This window comes from Zosterops lateralis (genome assembly GCF_965231275.1).
Source record: "Zosterops lateralis genome assembly, chromosome: 1".
Classification (NCBI taxonomy): Eukaryota; Metazoa; Chordata; class Aves; order Passeriformes; family Zosteropidae; genus Zosterops; species Zosterops lateralis.
Window position 1 is genome coordinate 118,847,020 of NC_139762.1, and position 19,034 is coordinate 118,866,053.

Below are 19,034 nucleotides of genomic sequence, written 5' to 3' on the forward strand. Positions count from 1 at the left end.
TGATGTGGACATTGGTTAAATAGCCTGTTCAAGCACCCTTATTCATACTTGTACTGTATCATGAAATAGTTCAGATACTTTTCTTGTATGGAACACAGGCATTTTATCAAAACTAGAACATTAGAAACACAAACCAGCATTGAAACTGCTATTTCTCAATTTTGACATAAATACTAGCATTTGCCAAGTGAAATTGTAGTGATCACAGCAAAATTATTGCTGTTATTTAAGCTATGCTAATATCAAGTTTCATCTTTTGTCTTTTAAATCTCTACAGTAATATTCCTACATCCACTGAGAACAATAAGAGATCTGGATGTGGGATCAAACTTTTTACAAGAACATTTTTATGTACTGTTTCCCACAACCTCACAGTTTAGAGAAACCCATTCAGTCTTCTGTTTTGGTTGTCATTTTTTTTTTTTTAATTCCTGTCTTTTCAGGCAAAATGGAGTAAAGACTGCTAGGTGAGTTTCTGACTACACATGGACACTGAAGCAATGAAATTCACAGAATGCATGATTTCTTTAATGGAGATATCACTATATGCATGTATAGATTATCTCAGAGCTAACTAAGTCTCATTTTCATATCCAAAGCATACTGAGTTAATCAAACAGACCCCACTTTACTGACTCTGTACATAAATCTCGAATTTTAGCAGCTCTAGTTATTAACGAACACTAAATGTCCTGAATCTTTCCAGGCAGAAAACAATGAATAGATTTTAAATTTAGAACAATTTAATAGATACGTTCTAAATCCAGCAAGATCCTCAGGAGAGAAGCATCTATCCTGTCTTTTAAAAGGTTGCAAAATTAGAAATTTTGTTAGTCTACACTAAGCACATATCTTGGCCTTTAAAAAGGTAGAGAAACCTTCACTCTGTAGTGCACTCTGGTGTTTAGGGTCCTGCCCACAAAAGGCCAGCAGCATGGGTTTGCTCTTCTGAAATCAGAACAATGGTTTGGATATGATTTTCCAACATCTTGAGTGCTCTGGGCAGCAAGATATAGAACCCAGAACCCCTCTTTTGTTTGTCTGGGTTTTTTTTTTTCGGTTTGTTTTTTTTTTTTTTTTTTTTTTTTTTTTTTTTTTTTTTTTTCTTTTTTTTTTTTTTTTTTTTCTTTTCGCTCCAGGCTTTCAAATACTGAAATGGGGAACTGCTCTACCAGAAGAAAGAGCCAGGTCAAAATAGTTAGTACTCTAGTTGTGATGACACATGCTTGGAGGAGTTCATAGCCTCTTACTTTTGCATCTGACCTTTTGGAAAAGACTGTGCATATGCAGGAAGATTCTGTAAATATTTCCAACGATCAAATTTCTCACTGGAAGCTCTTGGCCCTTCTTTCTTTCTCTGTGCCTCCATGAAGAAGCGGATAAAGTTTCTGAAATTTGTCTAGATATTTTTCTTTTTTTAGCTTAAAGATCAGGAACTAGCCCTGATAGAAAAAAATAAATGCTTGAATGATCATCTCTCTGCTTTATTCTGTACCACTAACCTCCTTCTATGTCTTTTCACTGAGCAAGAAAAATCTCTTTGACGACACATCTAGAAAATTATGCAGAAAGCTACCAAAAGTGGTTAGGCAGTTAGGAAAAATGCAATAAGCTGGACTCTGCACTCACTCTTTGGACTGACAAAGATTGGGATGGACTGGGAGAGGAAATCACAGAGAGCAACAGAGAGCACAGAGAGGGTTCTGGTGGATGAAAAGCTGGTCATGAGCTAACAGAATGAGCTTGTTAGCCTACAGGGTGAGCTACATCCTGGGCTGCATCAGAAGTGGAGCAGCCAGCAGGTTGAGGAAGGTGAATCTGCCCCTCTACTCTACCCTCGTGACACCCCACCTGGAGTTCTGTGTCCAGGCCTCAAATCCTCAGCACAAGAAAGATGTGGACCTTTTAGAACAGTTCCATATGTCGGCCACAAGCATGATCAAAGGGCTTAAGAACTTCTCCTATAAAGACAGACTAAGAGAATTGGGATTTTTCAGTCTGGAGAAGAGAAGGGTCCAGGGACACCTCATTGTGGCCTTCCAGTAGACACACACTTCCAGGGTGTTTATTAAAATAAGGAGGGTGACATTTTATGAGAGCATGTAATTATAGGGTAAGGGAAAAGAGTTTCAAACTAAAAGAGGATAAATTTAGATTCTGTGCTAGGAAGAAATTATTCACTGTGAGAGTGGTGAGGCACTGAAACAGGTTGCCCAAAGAAGTTTAAGATGCCCCATCCCTGGCAGTGCTCAAGGCATGGTTGCATGGGTCTTTGGGCAACCTAGGCTGGTAGGAAGTGTTGGTGGAGATTGGAAAGAGATGATCTTTAGGGACCCCTCCAATCTGTAGTTGGCTTGTAAAGAGCTGTTTGAAACTTTCAAGATAATCATCTTGAAAGCAGCTTTTGGAGGGGGTTACTAATGCCGTCCTGAAGAACTTAATGACTGTCTTTCTTGCTTTGGTTTCTTTTCTTTAGTTTGGTTTGGTCCAGCTTTTTAAATTAATTTAGCTATTTGGTGCTCCATCCATAATGTGTATTAATAAGCATTGAGTTGCTGATTACAATCACTGATTGTCACTTAAGTCTGCCACAAAACCGATGCAGAACTTCAGACATGACAGAGGTTAAGTGTGTCTTTTCATATCATAATTTAATCACAGGCCGTGCAGGGTTTGGTTTGGTGAGCAGGTTCAGTGAGCAGGCCAGTGCTGTGAAGGTTGAGTTATGCTGAAAATGTCCTTCTGGTTATTGCATGTGAGTAGGTCAGAGGTCTTGTTACCAGGGTGGATACTTGTCTGGGTTCAATGCCCTGATCTCCCTGCTGAATCAGTTTCAAGGGCAGACCTTTATTTTTCTATAAAATGTGATTGCTATCACACAGGAATCAAAGATATTTAATCAGATTTTTCAGTAATGATCAATTTATTTATATAGTGAGGTCAGCTTCTTATGAATATATGGTTGCTGCAAGCCTGGTATTGTAGTCTCAGTAGCTGCAGAATAGATTTTCCTTCTTTCCATCCACTCCCTGGCAAAGAATTACCAAAGAAATATCCCACCATGTCTTCTGTTTAAAATTTATTGCCAAGACCAGGTACTCCAAAAAGAGGAAATCAGTGGAGTTATCTTAATTTGTCCTCCTACATAAATAGACAGTGCTTTCGTAAACAGGAAGACCTAAGCATCATTAGGAAGCTCATTTGGCCTAAGTGCATTTTCTGGAAATATTTATGCTCTGCTCCTTGCCTTTTGATAGTCAGCCTACATAGCTGGGAGGAAACTGGTCTTGGCTCCTTTGCTTCATTACAGGCTGCAGACTGATCTGTTACAACCCAAGATTTGTTCCTTAGAACTATTTTAATACTTCTGAGGGACAATAATCTCCAGCTGTATGATGGCTGATTCCCTTACTTCTTATATACCTCTAAGACATCCATTCGGTTTCAGAGTGATTCCACACTATGCAACAATTTAGATTACTTTTATGGATTACTTATTGTGTTTAGCATTATGTATGTGGGAAGCCTGTCACAAATCAGATCTACCAAAAAGGGAATGTTAATGGGGCTAATTGCTTTGATGTAACTGTATTCCATATTGGATATAACTGAGCTTATAAAATTACTCTTTTATAACAATTAGACACTTCAAATCAAATTTGCTACTTTTAGGGTAATATCCTTTGATTTAGTAATGTACTGGGCAGGGCTGTAGTCATTGTAGATACTATGAGTGTAAACTTCTAAAAGATATGTTTGATTTCATATTGAAGACATTTACATTTAAAAGCAGTTTTACTAAAAAACTGAGCTATATTCAGGTAAAAAAGGAATTCAGCTGTTATATTTTAAATTTCTTTCAACTCAATGTCCTCCAAAGCATCTGCCTGTTATGATGGACTGCTCTAGTGTTTGCAAGTTTCAACATCTGCTGGACTCCTTAATTTTCCTATATAATGCTGGAACCAAATTCCTTTCTACTTGAGATTCAAAGCTGTGTCCATCATGGAAGTACAACCTCTTCAAAAATTGCATGTATGGCAGTGACTTTCTTTGGTCTTTGTAATCTTTTTATGTAATTTTGTAAGTGGTGAACAGCATTTATTGGTTTATTCTGAGTTTTGTTTTCCCTTTTCTATCCTACACTCTGCCTTCTTTGCCACACTTTCTAAATGTTTTCTTACATCTCTCCTGATTTAGTCTGTGGTTTAGCATCATGAAGACTTTTGTGCATGATAAAGACACATTCATAAACTAAAACCTAATGAGACCTTGAACGAAATGTCAAGGTCTTGCAAAATATCTGCCCTGGCGATCAAGGTAAACATCCTTTTGACTACAAAGCCCAAACCTCAGAAATTAGTTTTTCCCTCCCCGTTTCCCTGCTTTGCCCCATTTCCTATTCCCTTCTTAGTACCTTTTATTAGGGAAACAGCCTTTCTTTTTCTAAAAGTGTGAAGACACCAGTCCTGCTCTCCTTAGCCCTGTTACTCTTCATTACTTTGAAACATGCTGACAGGGAGAGCATCCATCTCCCAGACTCAGGAGTCAGGACAGGAAGGAGACTAAAAAGCAGTTGTGAAGTTTGCTTGCTCCTCACAACAAAGCCTGCACCTGGATGTGTCCACTCAAAGGAGAGGAGTAAATGACAGCAGAACTGGTGCTATGGCAGCAGTTATTTAGGATATGTTACTATGGAGTATTTGCAACTACTAACTGGGTCTTGGCCTTGATCTAGCACTATATAAAACTGTCATTATTTGTATTCACAGATGCTTAAACATCTCCAAACAAAATGAGTTAAAGGACATCCCATCACTTTTTAAAGGGTTTACAATTTTAATTTTAAGAGGGCAATTGTTACTGCATGTTTGTTGGAGTCTGTTGGTTATGATGATACTGGTCTCAGAGCAGTTTTCTTGGCCTACTAGAGAGGCTTTTAGAGATCTTTTTGCTTTTGCCAAGTCCCTGCCCTTTGAATTGTTTAATGGAGGCAAACACACAGGCAGGAGGTATTGGTTAAACCTTTGTCAGCTCTTTCAGTTCCCAGCTAATTTAGAATCAGAATGCTAGCCCCAACTCCATTAACACAGAAATCATCAAATGTGTGTTATTTTGGAACAACTTAATTTATACTAGTTCTGTTATCTAGTCTCCTTGAAGCACATGACCATTAAACTCAGCCATATAATGGATAATGTAATAATGTTTGCACAGTTTATGTCTTATTACAATTGATTATGTACTTGGGCAATCAGTACTGTATGACCAGTCCCAAGAGAGGGCTATAATTCAACAGTATATCTGAGTGCCCTATGAACAAAAACATGCCCACATTCATTCTCCATGTATACCCTACCAACATGCCAGCACTGAAGGAATCAAGATTCGCTGCAGCTTCGCTGCATTTTTTGTACTTTTTTTGGACTCTGAGATGAACAGCCTGAAGAGTGGATATTTTTGTTATTTTCTGAGTTTTCTCAGGATATAATTTAGATCAATCACCTCTTTGTTTTTTCAATGTAATTTGATTTCAAACCCCTATTTTTCCATTATATTGCTGAGCTAGCTTTTTTTGCTTTCACTAAGAAGGATTGGAATAACCTCATATTGTCTCTCTGAACGTGACAGTTGACATTCTGAAATTATATATTTATATATGTTAAACCACAATTAAAACACACTATGTTGCACTTTAAAAGCTGATCTCATCATCTTCAGTTTAGCTCATTTTTCTCTTCCTTCACCCATGCCCCCATTCCAATGGTGGATTGAAACCAGGCTTTCTGGCTGTAGCCTTTGAAATCTGAATTTCATCAGTGATAGAGCACTGGAATGTCTGATTTGAAGCAGAAAAGATTTATTGCAATCAATGTTAGTGTGCACAAAGTCACGCCATCCTGTTTTAAAAGTTACTTACTGCCTCTCTCTTCCCTCCAACCACTCCACCTGACTTACACCTTACTGTAGAACAGGATACTTGCAATCCCATCCCAGACAAGGGTGGGGTTTTCTAATGATTCATTCAAATATGCAATAATTATGATCAAAGCATATTTCAGACATTGAAATTAATCACATTTTTAGTGTTGGCCCACGAACAATAAATAATTTCTTGTAGGGGGCCCTATTAGAGATCAGTGAAAGTTCAGAACTCGATTTGTCTTTAGTGCATTTTTGGGGGGTAGTAAATAATTTCATACAGACTTTCTGGCTCTATGTGAGCTTTCCTTTTGGCACAAGCTTACTTTAAAAAAAAACAAGACAGACAGTAGCTGCATTTCATAAACCATTCTATTATTTCAAGTTGATTTTTAATACTGTATCTAAATTGACAGAAAGAAAAAGCTTGGCAAGTGTGTTAGATCAATTATCTGTGATGCTTTTAATTTATAAGGAAGATTGTGATTTTTCTACTAAGCACGAAATCATATTAGCAATTGGCAACTAAAGAACACATTTTCCTATAAAAAGTACATGGAGTAAATAAAAAGTGTACAGTCAGGAAGAAAGCTTGTGGGAGTTTTCTTTTTCTTTCTGTAACATTATATAAGTAGAGGTGGAAGTTAGACAACTGGGAGCAGTTTGTTTAAGCAGATATCCGTTCAAAGGGATTTTAAACATAGGGTTTATCTCACATATTGTGCGTCTATCTGGTTTTGCTGTCACAAGGATTCTTATGACATTCTCATGTTGTAGAGATGAAATTAGGTTTCTTTCCTGAAATATGGGAAAGATTCCACAAAATGTCTGTTGTTCATAATCGATACAGGAAGTAAATCTATTTACTGAGTAATAGATCTCTTCAGAAAGTGCCAAAAAGCTATGAATTATTTGAGGGATATGACCTTGCTGTCCTCTTATTGTCTCAGAGGATGACGAAAGGAGAGAGAATTAATTTCATATATGTCCCTCATGCAGATATTAATCATCTGCAGTGATACAATCTTAAATTTTCTTTAAACACCTCCAAGATGAGTTTCTAGTGCCGGCCAAACATTCCAGATTGGTTCCAAAAACCAGAAAACTTTTAAAGTTTGAGAAAAAATATGCATGGCAGCTGTGAGAGAACATGTTAGGCACTTCACAGGGTAAGGACATGACAGGACAGAGAAAAATATGGGGTACACTGCAGCACAAAGTAGAACAATTTTATTTTTTTGAAAAAAGTCTTTTTGATGTCTGTTCAGAAATGTTTTTGGGTAGGAAAAGCAATAAGATGGGTCCAGCACAGCTCTTGGTGTGGCTGGATTTACTGTTTAGAGAGGCTATTAGTACAGTGAAGTCCCGGAAATTCCAGATGTTTTCAGGATATACTCACAAACCAAATAGAAATGTGGTTATAGGCCATGTGGGTAGCTCAGGATCTCAGGGTTATTATAATTAAGCTTTGCCAAGATTTTTCACAAAATATCCTGAAAGCTAGATTAAAGACAGGAATATGAATGACAGTTTCTACCAGCAGTGTGGGCCCACCTTTACAAGACCTTCTGCTACGAACAGGCCTTTACCAGTGAATACTTATGTCTGTCTTCTTTATCTTAGTACAAGCCCTGCTTTCTGGAGGAGTCCTGAGAATCCCTTTCCTTGTGCAGATGTGGCAGTCCTGCCACACTTTGTCCCAGAGACCCTGTAAAATGAAGAGTAAAGCCCCAGAATTGTACTGGTAGACTTTGGAGCTAGAGGAGTACGTAGACTTTGACCCACAACATTGAGCCATGAAGGTTGGGAGCAGGGTCTTTAAATTGTCTATTTGGTACTTTCAATACATGAAGAGCTGAAGCCAAGCTAAGCTTGAGAACTAAGACCTTCTACCAGTTTGCAAATTTTCTGTTTATTTTACATGTAATACAGTTTTCCCACTGCTGACACTGGAGGAAGTTTGCATATGCTGACTCCCTTACTTATTAATACTGTACTTGACTGTAGGATTTATGGGTGAATTTTCAGACTCTTTTCTGAATGTTTTGCACTGTAGTGGATGTGCAATCTGCCATGGCAAGACCCACAGAATTAAAGGGTAGAACACTTCGGAGAAGATCTTAAATTGTAGTCAGAAATCAAGTTAGGAGATCATTGGATGACCCCTCTTGTGGGATAAAATTGTGTTCCTTTTGTGCAGACACTACTGTAATTGTTTTGTTAGTTTTGACTTAATGATTGTAGTGAGATGCTCAAGACTGGACTGGTGGTTACCAAGCTTTATTTATTTTATCTGAATGTCAGCTGTGTTTTAACAGAATGGGGGTTCACTTGCTGTAAGAGCTAATGCCACTACTAGTTCACAACATGAAATTATTTCTGTTTATTGTCCTTTTAATTGTTTTGAATGATGTAATCTGTGCTATTGCCTTTTGGTCTGTGTTTACTAATCTCAGTGCAGTGCCTTCTGCTGCTTTAAATCACAGTGGCTTTAATAGTACATGCAATTCAAAACCAAGTTTGGATGCATCTTAGTTGTTTTACCTATTGTAGCTGTAAATTATATCTGCTTAAGTCAGAGAAGAAAGTCTGTTTAATCTGTTTCAGGTAGTTAATCTCAAAACACCACCTCTAGGATCCTCTTTTTAGTTTTGCTATCTCCTCTCCTTCCACTTTTTGTTGATAAAGTCTATTGATTCCTATGGTGGACAAAACTTCCTCCCTGCACCACTTATCCTCTGCTGGGTTGTTCTGTGTCTGACCTTTTTCTTGGCTAAGCCAGCCTTGCTGCCAGCCTCAGTGGCCATCATCTGTTGTCTTTTACATGCTTTTTTGCATTCATGGGAAAATTCCAGCCAAGCTTCCATCTATTCTATTTAAATCCCTGCTGCTCTGCTGCAATGCTCTTTAGTAAGCAAGACATCAGTCAAAAACTGACTGTTCATCTAAACTCATCAGCTAAACAAGCTTCCAATTCATATTTATGGTCCATCTCAGTTTATTCTGGCTAAGGAGCTGCCTCACCTTCTTTCACTAGCTGAAGTAGCCTATTGTACCCCTTACTTATTGGTATTTATTTGGACAGCAGAAGGGAGTCTGACTGGGTATTGCTGGCATAGCCTGACCTACTGGAAGGTACTAGAGAGTGGCTGGGACACAAGGAAGGCCTACAGGTCTCTCCAGGGAAAAAGTTTGGGGCTCTGTGCAGAGCTTGCTACAATAAGGAGCCTTAAGTTTGAAAGACTTACATGCTTCTCTAATAGAGAAATAGTACAAATAATAACACTTAATAACGCTTATCTCTCATACTTCTCTGAGCTTTGTCTGTAATATATTAACACAAGTAGGCACTGATGAGTACTTTTTACCACTTTTTTACTGTGAAAATTAATCTGAAAAGGTTAATAAATTGATATTACGTATTTCTGAAGTACTATCTAGTCAAGTAACAGAAACTTTTAATTATATATGAAGGAACTAACTGGAAAATGAAGGGCAAACACTGTGACTGAGGTAGTTGTGCATATAAGGAACAAAACTGCTTGGATCACTCCATGAAGACAAAGACATGCACAGCTCAGCTCAGTTACCTCTGACACACAAGCCCAGGTGGACTTATTCTCCCAGTATGTATGCCTCTTATTAATGCTATTAAAAATTATTGCTCCAAACAAGATGAAAATACACCCTTAAGCTAACAGTTTAACATTTATTTCCAATCTTATATTTGTTTTCTTGGAAACATAGAAGAGAAATATCCCTCATTTCCCAGGTGGAGTAAAGGGGAACAATATAAATTTTGTATTTCAGTGTGGAAAATGTAAACACAGATGAAATGTACTTCAGAACTCATTTTGCCAAAGCTTTTCTTGGATCATTTCCATCTACATAGTTATTGTAATTATTTTCCAAATGTTACCCATGTGATTCTCATTTGCTGCATGTTTAATTCCCTACCTTAAATGAGGGCACTCAGGTATGACTAAAGATGGCAGACATCTAAAGATTTGTGGGTTCAACCTGCATAATGGCCCCACAGTGGTCACATAGTGCTCATGTGCTCTTATATGAAATACAACAAGAACTGGTTGAAATTCTATGTGTGGATTCAGTCTTGTGCCTTTTGAAGCTAAAAAGCAGATGTTCTCCATGGCATGATACTTCAGGAAAAAGAATTAATATTTAAAATCCATTTTTCAAAAATTTATTTCTGCTATTTCACATGTAAAAGCCTAAGGTTTCTCATCCAAAGTAGCTAAACTAAGTAAGTAAAGATCAAAGCATTTGCAATGAAATTAGGGCTACTGTTAAATTACATTATTCTCATAATTTACTTCTCTTATTCCTTCTCCTCTAGACACCAGTCACAGAAAAGCATTGTGTCTCAAATGCAGGTTAAGAGTCAAAACTTGTCAGCTTAGACACTAGTTAATCAGCCAACAATAAAATTTTTGCAGTTAAGGCTCCTTTCACTTATGTTTGTCCTATGGCTAAGTCACTTCAATGGATTTACTACTCCCAGCAGTAAAATGAGGACCCTGTCCATTAAAATTTTTCATCCTACATGAATGTGGCCTTTCTCCTCCTCTTTCACTTCTCTTAATTTAGAAATGTCTGGCTGGATGACAATGGTGTTCCCAGACTACCTGGGAGCTGGGGAAGCTGCAATGCTAACAAGGTGACTTTCTCGCAATCCTGAAAGAACATTAAAAATCCCTAGAAAAAGTCCAAACCCAGGAAAAATGTTAAATGCAAATCACCTCTGTCAATTCTAGGCTAAATCTCAAGGTAGAGGACTATTTCCTCCTGCATTATTTGAACATTCTGGCATACTGATGGAGGTCATGTAATTCCCTGAAAAATGTTTTGCACAGCAGTTTTTTGTTTAATGAACCTTGAATTGGTGTAAGAATACCTTTTTAGTTTTATGTAATACAGCATAATGCTCCATTTACTGAAGCAGAGGGTAGAAAACAGAAAAGCCAATGGATCACGACTGTCAAAAAGAGACTGCTTCCATAGCTGTCCCTGCATCCCTTCCAGTGCAAGAGACAGAGGGCAGCCTTGCATTTTTTTTTTTCCTATCCTCCTTGGCTTTGCTTTATGTTTTGATTTCAAATGCTATGAGACACAAGGTAAGTTATTCAAAACTATTTATTAGCTTGTTAAACTGAAATGCCTTTGCTCCTTGGCCAGGTTTTATAGAAACCCACAAAACATTGAAGTACCTCACAGGTAGTGCCCCACCTTCGTAGATGACATCAGCGCAACAGGACTTGATTTTTCAATATATCTTTAAAAATATATTTCTAACAAGTACACATTCTTACATGTATTTTCTTTCACTAGAATCAGCCAACTTATATGAAGTCATGATTTATGTCTCCCAAAGGATCTTAAGAATTTAGAATCTATAAGCCTGATCCTAATGTCTTTATTCAGGCAAAATGCCTGGAATAAACCAGAGGATATATAAGGCTTCATATAGCATTTGGCCATGAATTAAAAAACACCATTAAGAAAGGCATTTGCAGGTATCAAAGGTGAACTTTTCCTCATATCTAAAAGTGAAGGAGTATTAAGATACACCAAAGTTTTTTCCACACATATGACTTCCAGCAGTTTGCTCGCTGGAATCTATCATATTTTCAGCAAAGTCCATTTAGCCCATCCCAGCAGGCACTGTGCACATACATGAGTGTATCTTTATGAGCCTTTCAGCTCAGACCAGGTAAGTGACCATTCCTGAGGAGACTCATCCTGTTCTCTATCAATCCATGTTGCAGAGATTTCTCCTCACACAGTTTGCTCTTTGAGCTAAGCCATAGCAGAAAATGTGCTTCAGGAGCTGAACTAATGCAGGCCCATAGCCCATGGGCATTTGTTCTGCATGGGCAGACTAGAGCTCATCTGGACCAACACCTTGTCCTCCCAAACACAGAGAGTTTGGAAGTCAGTTCCTTGGCTTCAGCTGTTTTGCTTTCCAGATCTGCTCATATTGGGGTGCGCAATTTTTTGTGGTAGATGCAGTCACATATCATGTTCCTCATGATCCCAGTACAAAGCAGACTGCAACTGCAGCCTCAGCAACTAACCCACATGTCTGCTGCACATCTGTACAGTGAACAAGTCTGTGATAGGATTTGTTTGGTTTTTGTTTCTTTTTTGGGCGGGGGGTTCTTTCTTTTTTTAACTTCTATCAGGGAGTCTTAAATCTGGAGTTGTGGTTTTCTGTTGTTGAATGTAATTTCAATGAAGAGATCTGTTGCATCTATCTGCCCTGCTCAGTTAGTGTCTCAAGCTACCACAATCTCAGTGTTTTATAGATGAATCATATGTTATTTGAAAATCTCTTACCTGGAAAACTATTCCTTTCTTACTGTGGCAAGATTTATTTCACTAAAACCAACACAATTTAGACTTGTCAGACAACAAGTTTCAGTGACATATGTCAAAGATCCCAGAGTGGATTGAGCTCATTGAAATCCAGGCTACCCTGCTAAACTGATATTCCTTCTGCCTTAGGCCACATTGAGTTGAACAAGGGTCATTTAGGGAAGCTCCCCCATCAAAGGTTTATTTTCAGCCAGACAGCCACCTAGGGTGGATTACTCTGGCATTTCTCAGCCACACAGCTATGGCAAGGATGACCAGGACAGGGGCAGGAGTGGGATTGAAGCCTGGACCATGATAATTCAGATTTAAATAGTTTTATATGCAGTGGATTTGTAGACTTATGCAAACAGAATTACACAGATTTGTAGCTATTGAACATGGCTTGTGAAATTTAAGTAAAAAATCTTATCTGGTAACTATTTCAGAAAGCATTCATTCCACATTCAGTGTGAACCATTACAGAATTGGGATTGTCCAAACAAAGAGAATGAATTGTGATACAGATCCTAAATCCCACCATCCTTTTAATGCAATCTGTTGCCTAATTAATCTCTGTATTGCCCCTTTTTCCTCTGAGTGGAAAGTTCATGTGACACCATTAGAAGCAAACACTCCAAAAGGCAGAGAGAGGCCACTTTATGTGCTGTTTTGGAAGTTCCCTAAAGTGAAAAAGGATATTCTTGAGGATCAAGATTCCACAATGCCTTAAGGTACAGTACATTCTCTAAAAATGATGCCTAAGCATATTTTTTACTATCTGTAATACTTCCAGCATAGTAAGATTACAGACATGCTCATAAGGATTTGCTGAGAGCTATAACAGTCAAATCTTTCCATAAATTATCAGTACAAGAAAGCAGTCTTTTACTAGAAATTGATTTAACACTAACAAAATTCTGCTTATCTTAATGAGTTAATTTGGTATTCTCGTGCATATCATATACACTTCCTTGGGGCTTTAAATAGAATCTAAAAATACATGTAATGGATATTTAAAGTGAATTGTCTCTCACTCATGTATGGAAATATTAGGTCTATGTCTGAATTAATGCAATATATATATAGGTAAAATGGAAATTTCAATGGAAATTCAAAATGCACTTTTCAATATAGAAGTATTGATTGATGGCTTCGTTCATTAATGTATTTCAAGTAAAAGTCTTCTACAGTCTTCTATAAAATTAGAGGGTCATGAAGAAATGCTGACATCACTTATGATTATTTGCCGTCCTGGACGCTTTTATTAATCTCTTAATGCTCAGTGGCTTTAAGCAACCTATCATTTTGCAAAATAAAAGACGATTGATCTAGTTATTTTGAATGGCTGTACATTCCTTAGCTGCATAATGGTAGTGCCCTTTTATTTTTTACAGCAGAAAATTATCTTCCTTAAAACTATTAAATACTTGTGATGAATAGAGATTCTTAAAGTAATTGAATGCATACTTTAATTATTAATCTAAAAGTCTTAAAAATAATAAAAAGTTCAGCTTGGGGAAGGTATTTTCTTTTGTTTTTGTCATTGGGAATGACTTCTGGATGTGAAATTTGCTCAGGTGATGATGGCAATACCTGAGTAATCAAAGTCAGCAATAAGCCCTTCAGTAATGAAGAAGGAAAATTCCATTTCTTGAAGATGTAGCATTGAGGTGAATAGAAAAATCCTTAGTGTAAATGTGGAATATATATAGCAATAATATACCCTAGATATTTCAAAAAACTTCTGTTAACAGATTACATTTACAATCTGATACACATTTACAGTCTGGTGACAGATTACATTTAGTTCTAATTCTTATTCTCATCACAACTCTCCCCAGTTACTCTAAAAAGGTTAACTTTACCGTAACTGCATCTGTTAAACATAGACAGTACTTGTTGCTTCGCGTATCTGTCTCTCAGGTCAGCTCAGCGTCAGCTGGGCCACCCTGCTAGCTGTGATACGCCCAACAGTACCTTTGCGTGGGTCCTTGGCTCCGCAGCACCTTTGCCTTAGCTGTCTCGGCCGTGGTTTGAAAGAGGGGACACTCCAGGCTCAGGGAGAAAAGGTTTTATTCGGGTAACTCAGGGGGCAGCCCCTGGTTCCAGGCCTGTGCCTCTGGGGAGTGACCCCTGGCCTCGGTTACAGGGGGTTTTTGTTCCCCCAAAATCTCAGGGGTGGATACAAGTTACCAGACCAATGAAACAAGGCCAGGTGGGTAAGGTCAAAATGCAATACACAACATTAACAAATCAGGTGAATTTGGGATGTGGTCCTGTGAGACCCACCAATCCCTGTCAGACACCTCTCCTGAAGGTTCTGGGGCCTGGGGGATGGTGGACATGTGGGGGAGAAATACAATGGGATGGGGGAAAATACAATAGGATGATCGAAACCCAGGGCAAAGGATTAGAGTTGTCTTGGCAACTCTTATCAACCTCTGATAAGCACAATCCAAGACAGGAACTTTACCAGGCTAGGGTTAAAGTCCAAATCACATCAAACCTACAACTAAGAAACTTATGATACCATTCCAGCACCCCCACACCTCCCCCTTTTTCTTTTATTTGTGTCACTGGTCTGGAGTGTAGATATCTAAATCACACTCACTGCTGGAGTCAGAGTCTGGTGGGAATTCGATGGCAGGTGTCACTGAATGCACTGAGGGGGTAGTAGTGGGGAAAATTGCATTCATGATCAGGCTTTTGACCAAACCAGAAGCAATGGCTACAATTAAGATGATGAACAGAAACAACAGTCCGGTTTTGATCCACGAGCTGGCGATGTTAGAGAGTCCAACACCTTTGAAGAGGTTGTCAAACCAGTCCCCTGTTTCTTGCTTGATGGACTCGACCATTCCTCGCAGCTGCTGGATTGATGTTTTGATGTTCTCAGCCTTAGATGATAAATTGAAGCAACACAGTCCTTCAAACTCCTCACATGAATGTTGGTTCAGAAGAAGTAGATAATCAATCGTGGCGCGGTTCTGAAGGGTTGCCTGCCTGGTAATCTGTTCGTCTGATAGGAGGTCACTTATAGCTTGAGTTGTTAAATTTGCCTGTTTGGCCACCCAACATTCTAAACGGCCTAATTCTCCCATGGATTTTGCTATCGAGACCCAGGGTAAAAAAACTGTCAGGGCTGTGGCCCTTGCCCTGGACCAGTGGATGATTTCCGAATTACAATCTGGGTCGAGACTTGTTAGGTCTCTTTTCTGGATTGGCACATGGAGAGAGGAATTTTTTCTGTGCCAATTGAGGATTTGAGTCATGTTTGGAGTAAACAGGCTCAGCTTGCCTAAAGTGCATGGGCCTCCGATCAGCCGAGCAGGAATGCCTGTATTATCAGTTGCTGTGGTTGGGTCCTCCAGCAAACCTGGCAATGCAGCTTTCAGCAGTTTTCTCCAAGTGACCTCCCATAGCTCAAATTCCATTTTGCTTGAGAGGCACTTGAAAATCTGCTTCAGATTAAAAGGTACAACTGTGATTCCACCAAAGGAAGTAAACAACAAGCCTTCGAAGTAAGGGCTATCTCGCCCATACTCCTTTAATGCCTTCATGAGGTCTTTAACAAGCGTCTGTGACAACGCTTTCCAGGTGGCTACCGTGGTTCCCTGCCCCGTGCTCCTTCGGTATGTTACCGGAGTAACTGTGGGTACCCCGTCTGTGTTTGCACCCCCGGGCTCCTGCTTCGCTCCCTCTGGGACCCCAGCCGCTGCCTCAGGTTCCCAGTTGTAAGCTGGGGGCTGCTCCCAGCCTGCCTGTGGCACGGGCGGCTGTGGCCGTTGAAAGCTTGGAAAAGCATTCCCCAAAGGAGGTGCAGTTGGGGACACCGTGTTCCCGAGTGGGGGGTAGGGCGGGGGCGGTGCCGGTGGGGCTCCCCCTGTGGGAGGGGGCTGCGGGGGGGCGGGCTGGGGCAGGGGCGCCGCGGCTGCCGGTGGGTGCCACGAGGGGGGAGGGGGAGGGGGGGCCACGGGGTCCGGTCCGCTCAGCCACTGTCCCGGGAACCCGGCAAAAGCGGCGGCAGCGCCGGCATTCGGTGGGGGGAGGGGAGCGGGCGGCTGCGGCTGCGGGGGGGGGAAGGCAGCAGCCCAAGCAGTGGGCGGTCCCAGCTCTGGGAAGGGCGCCGGCAGCCCCGGCGGGGGAGGGGGGGCCGGCACCCCCGGGGGCAGCGGCGAGCCCCACGCTGTTGGGGTTTTGCCCTGATCCCCTCCCGGTCCCAGGGTGGGCAGGGGAGGTGCGGGGTGCGGGGCTTCCCCGGGCCCACGTGGCTCGGGAATGCTCGGACCCGGGAAACATGGCTGGGGAAAAAGGGGGTGGGGAGGGTAAGGAGTTTCCCCGGAGGAAGGAACCGCCCACTTCGGGGGCGGGGCGGGCAGGGGGAAGGTTCTGGGCGGAGTCGGGGCGGTGCCCTCACAGTAGGAGTTGGGTAAACCCCACCCCTGGCTCTGCGGGGGCGTGGGAAGGGGCGTGGGAAGGGGCGTGGGAAGGGGCGTGGGAAGGGGCGTGGGAAGGGGCGGGGGAAGGGGCGGGGGAAGGGGCGGGGGAAGGGGCGGGGGAAGGGGCGGAGGCAAGCCTTGTGAGGAAAAAGGGGGCGGGTAGAGGGAAGGGCCAGTGGGAGGGGGCTGAAAGGGATTCTGGGAACAAGAAGAAGGGGGAAGGGCACAAAGAGGCTGCACCTCGTGGCTGCCGCCATTATGGAGGCCTTTTCCTTTGTTCTCTGGGGAGGGGGGGGCCTCCGTGTCTCCCTTTGGGGGTTCCTCACAGCCGTTTTCGCTGCCGGACCCCACCGGGCGGGTTGGGGACTGGCGGTCTTCCTCGGCGAATGAGAAACGGACTCTGGGTTTGTTGGCTGGGGAAATCGGGGGGGTCGTGGGGGGGGTTTGGGCGTTCTGGCCAGCCAGACTGCCCCGGGAAGCCCGAACAGCCTGGCCGTGGCTGCGGGGAGCGGGGGACCCAGGAATTCTCAAAATGCTTGGCGAGGGGGGGAAACCTGGGACGCCGGAGCATTTTTTAAAATACCTGGGGGGGTTTTGGGGGTTTTAGGGGACTTGGGGGGCTTGGGTTCTCTGGGGGAGGGGAAAAGGGGAGACCTGGGGGGTTTGGGAGATTTCGGGGAGGCCGGGGAATGGGACCGGGGGGGCTGGGGGGACTCGGGAGAGGCAGGGGGAGGGGTATGGGGGGAAGGGACTGAGGGACGGCAGTGAGAGAATGCAACTTTGTTATCTTGCATTCCTGTGATCTCTTTTAAGGCAGCTTTTATTTGCCACGGCCAGAATGCAAATTTTGCAGCCAGGACGTCTCCTGACTTCCCTAATTTTTCCAACTTTTTAGAAGCATTTTCCCAGAACCAAATGCTGTTCACTTGGTCCGAATTAACATTCGGAAAATGCAAAAACAAATACCTAATAAACTTTTTCAGTTCCTTTTTTGAGTATTTAACTTTGGCAACAATTAAAACTCCAATTAAACTTTCAAAAACCTCTTTCTGGGTGGTGTTTAGTCCGTTTCCCATTCCGACTAGCTGTTATCCTTTTCCACCACCCCTTCCCAGCAAAACCACCCCCCAAATCCCTGTGGGCGTCCTTTCCTAGGGGTAAGGGCTTCCTTCGGGTGGACCCCCGGTCCCCCCCTGTCCCGTCCCTCCTAGGGTTCCCTGAGGCTTCCCAAGCCTCTGTGGTGGGTATTCTCCCCTCCCTTAGAGGAAATATACTCACCAAGCCCTCGGGACACTGGAGGCGTTGCTGGGGCAACCACAAGCCTGAAGGGGACTCCTCTGGGCAGGAGCTGTTCCCTTCTTCCACCAGGGGTGCTTTTTAGCAACCCCAGTGGCTCCGTGAGATGCTGAAGGCCTCGGGACACGACAAGGCGACGTCCTCTCAGAAGGTCTCTGGGTCACAGGGTCCGAGTCTTCCTCGGGCCTCCGTGTCAGCCCCCACGGCACAGCCGGTCAAAAGGCGTCTGCAGGCCCCGCGTTGGCGCGCCAATCTGTTGCTTCGCGTATCTGTCTCTCAGGTCAGCTCAGCGTCAGCTGGGCCACCCTGCTAGCTGTGATACGCCCAACAGTACCTTTGCGTGGGTCTTGGCTCCGCAGCACCTTTGCCTTAGCTGTCTCGGCCGTGGTTAGAAAGAGGGGACACTCCAGGCTCAGGGAGAAAAGGTTTTATTCGGGTAACTCAGGGGGCAGCCCCTGGTTCCAGGCCTGTGCCTCTGGGGAGTGACCCCTGGCCTCGGTTACAGGGGGTTTTTGTTCCCCCAAAATCTCAGGGGTGGATACAAGTTACCAGACCAATGAAACAAGGCCAGGTGGGTAAGGTCAAAATGCAATACACAACATTAACAAATCAGGTGAATTTGGGATGTGGTCCTGTGAGACCCACCAATCCCTGTCAGACACCTCTCCTGAAGGTCTGGGGTCTGGGGGATGGTGGACATGTGGGGGAGAAATACAATGGGATGGGGGAAAATACAATAGGATGATCGAAACCCAGGGCAGAGGATTAGAGTTGTCTTGGCAACTCTTATCAACCTCTGATAAGCACAATCCAAGACAGGAACTTTACCAGGCTAGGGTTAAAGTCCAAATCACATCAAACCTACAACTAAGAAACTTATGATACCATTCCAGCACCCCCACAAGTACTGTTGTGAGCAAATGCACACTGGTGACAATACAGTCTCAATATTGCAGAGAATTCACAAAATTTTGTAATAGTTTAGAGAAACTTTTTTCCCCT

The 19,034-nt window shown here is 42.2% G+C and overlaps 1 protein-coding gene across 10 annotated transcripts in view; it reads left to right on the forward strand.

Moving 5' to 3' along the window:
• LOC310907274 (uncharacterized protein C8orf34 homolog) overlaps nucleotides 1-19,034 on the forward strand; it is a 246,560-nt gene that overhangs the window by 164,507 nt on the left and 63,019 nt on the right. For 8 of the 10 annotated variants that reach the window (XR_014589577.1, XR_014589579.1, XR_014589580.1 and 5 more), the window contains 3 exons: nucleotides 444-467; nucleotides 9,397-9,548; nucleotides 12,896-13,028. The exons of 1 other annotated variant lie outside the window; for it this stretch is intronic. The gene's annotated coding sequence lies outside the window, so the exon portion shown is untranslated. Of the gene's footprint in view, nucleotides 1-443; nucleotides 468-9,396; nucleotides 9,553-12,895; nucleotides 13,029-19,034 lie in introns of all 10 variants that reach the window. One more of the 10 variants, XR_014589578.1, reaches the window with a different exon arrangement.